This window comes from Schistocerca americana, chromosome 2 (genome assembly GCF_021461395.2).
Source record: "Schistocerca americana isolate TAMUIC-IGC-003095 chromosome 2, iqSchAmer2.1, whole genome shotgun sequence".
Lineage (NCBI taxonomy): Eukaryota > Metazoa > Arthropoda > Insecta > Orthoptera > Acrididae > Schistocerca > Schistocerca americana.
Window position 1 is genome coordinate 287828484 of NC_060120.1, and position 3614 is coordinate 287832097.

Genomic DNA, 3614 nt, shown 5'->3' on the forward strand with positions numbered 1-3614 from the left:
GGGTAAACTCGAAGGCGAAAATGTTCTTTGCTGTGGCGAACCAACGAATACTTCGCTTTGTATATCATCTGCAGACGCACCACTCCCGAGATTTAAAATTTTATCGTATGCTTAACCCTGGATTATTAACCTTAGTAACATTTATATATCACGAAAAGATTTTTGAAATCGTATGTGCGGATTGTGGCATGCTATGGGTGTGAAACATGGACTCTCGGGACAGAGGAAGACCAGAAGCTAAATTCTTTTGAAATGTGGTGCTATAGACGCATGCTCAAAATAAAATGTATAGACAAGGTCACAAACAAAGTGGTTCTGGAAAGAGCAGGTGAGAAAAGAAGCTTCTGGAGTTTCATTGTTAAGAGTGCAATTTACAGGCCATCTATTAAGACATAAAGGACTCCTGAACACAATCATAGAGGGATATGTCGAGGGAAAAAGACCAAGAGGAAGACCACGATTGAGGTACATGGATCAAATCGTGAAAGATGTGGGATGTAACACCTATAAAGAAATTAAGAGAAAAGCTGAAAGACGCACAGAATGGAGACAAGCTGCCATTGTAGCTGTTGCAAACCAATCCTTGGATTGACCACTACAGAAGAAGAACATTTATATTGCAGTAGGTTATAAAACAATATATTTTGCATTTCATTTATTATCATCCTTTGCATCATTTACATGATATAGGAACTGTCATAATACTGTCCAGAATATACACAGAAGAATATTACAAATTTCTATCAAACACCTAAAATTAACATTTATAATATGTTGAAAATTAAAACATTGAATTAATGGGTTGTTCTTTTACATGTTCTTTTAACAAGTACCGTATGTGATGAATTTATATATATTTAGTACATTTTGGAAAACACATATTACACATACTTTAGAGTTAAAAAGAGTATAAACGAGACATAGAACTGACAATGAGAACAACATGATATTGACAATACAACTATCAGTTAGTGATTTAAGGATTCAAAATATTCCTCTATGCTATAAAAACATTTACTTATCAGATACTTTTTTAATTCTGACTTAAATTTTCCTTCATCTTCTGTTCCCCCGATGCAGAGTGGCAGAGCATTATAAAGCTTCATTCCATAGTGGCTTACATGTTTTTGAGTTTTTGTTTTTCTTGTTCTTTCTACATGCAGATTCTTACAGATACGTGTATTGTAGTCATGAAGATCTGAATTTACACTTAAACTACTCAAGTGTGTTCTTGTATGCAGTATGCTTTTTAATATGTACAAAGATGGTACTGTAAGTGTGTTTAGCTGCATGAACAAGGGCTTGCAGTGTGTTTGTGGAGAGCTGTGTGTAATAATCCTAATGGCCCTTTTCTGTAATTTAAAAACCTCTCTCAAGCGACATTTAGTTGCACCCCAGAATGTTATTCCATAGGATATAATAGAATTTAATTTGGAATGTAACGTACAAGTGGAGATATTATAATGGTAATTAACTAAAGCGTAATCTATAAATTACGTGTTCCTTTCAATAAAATGGTAGTAGTAAACACAGCAGTGCTTTGCTAGTAATGTAACATTTTCCCTCCTTTAGTGTTCCACGGTTAATGAAGGCATTACGAATACTTCTAATTTCTACATTCGCAACTGTCACATCACACTGTATGGCCATTCTCTACATACAAGTGCTTGGTCTCTCAAATCACAGTATTTATACCAGTCGCTGATTTGTTTCCGTATTTATTTTATTTAATTTATTCATTTCAAATTATTGGGGTAAGATCCAAAGACGGGGGAATAGAAGGGTTTATATAACGTATAAAGGGTGTCCCCAGAGGAATGATCAATGTTCAACGATATGACAGGAACGATCATTTCAAGTAAAAAAATTCATGTGGACTTATGCCCTACTTCGAATCTTTTACGACATAGAACACATTTAATGTACATTTGTTGATAGGACCTGTCATTTTAGAAGGGAATGACGGAAGAGAATAACTTGAATTTTTTGGACACTACTTTGGACGCGTGGACTATGATTTACGTCCAGCATGACGAACAGCATCCACATTTCACAGACATCTACATCTACACTCTACAAACCACCATGAGGTGCGTGGTAGAGGGTACGTCCCAATATACCAGTTATTAGGGTTTCTTCCTGTTCCACTCAGATATGAGGCACAGGAAGAATGATTGTTTGAATGCCTCTCTGCGTGCATTAATTATTCTAATCTTATTTTCACGATATCTATGTGGGCGATATATATGATGTTGTAGTATATTCCTAGAGTAATCATTTAAAGCCGACCCTTGAAACTTTGTTGACAGACTTTCTCAGGATTCTTTACGTCTGTCTCAAAGAGTCTTCCAGTTTAGTTTCTTCGGTGACACTCTTCCACGGATCAAACAAACCTGAGACCATTCGAGCTGCCCTTCTCTGTTGTTGTTGTTGTGGTCTTCAGTCCTGAGACTGGTTTGATGCAGCTCTCCATGCTACTCTATCCTGTGCAAGCTTCTTCATCTCCCAGTACCTACTGCAACCTACATCCTTCTGAATCTGCTTAGTGTATTCATCTCTTGGTCTCCCTCTACGATATTTACCCTCCACGCTGCCCTCCAATGCTAAATTTGTGATCCCTTGATGCCTCAAAACATGTCCTACCAACCGATCCCTTCTTCTAGTCAAGTTGTGCCACAAACTTCTCTTCTCCCCAATCCTATTCAGTACCTCCTCATTAGTTACGTGATCTACCCACCTTATCTTCAGCACTCTTCTGTAGCACCACATTTCGAAAGCTTCTATTCTCTTCTTGTCCAAACGAGTTATCGTCCATGTTTCACTTCCATACATGGCTACACTCCATACAAATACTTTCAGAAACGACTTCCTGACACTTAAATCTATACTCGATGTTAACAAATTTCTCTTCTTCAGAAACGATTTCCTTGCCATTGCCAGTCCACATTTTATATCCTCTCTGCTTCGACCATCATCAGTTATTTTACTCCCTAAATAGCAAAACTCGTTTACTACTTTAAGTGTCTCATTTCCTAATCTAATTCCCTCAGCATCACCAGATTTAATTTGACTACATTCCATTATCCTCGTTTTGCTTTTGTTGATGTTCATCTTATGCCCTTCTCTGTATACGTTCAATATCCCCTGTTACTCCTATCTGTTATGGGTCCCACACACTTGAGCAATATTCTAGAACCAGTCGCATAAGCGATTTGTAAGCAATCGCCATTGTAGAGAGATTGCTCTTTCCCCGTATTCTATCAATAAACCGAAGTGTACCACCTGGTTTACCCAGTACTGAATCTATGAGATCAATTCATTTCATATCCCTACAAAATGTTAACACCCAGGTATTTGTATGAGCTGGCCGATTACAACAGTGGCTCATTGATATTATAGCTATAGGATATTAAGTTTTCTCGTATTGTGAAGTGAAAAATTTTACATTTAGGAATATCAAAAACATGTTGCCAATCTTTGCACTATTTTGAATTCTTATCGAGATCTGGCTGAGTATTTAAGCAACTTGTTTCAGATAGTACTTCATTATAGATAACTGCAGCATTTGTGTGAGAGAACATCCCAATCCCACTTACATTAATAGCTAAATTGGT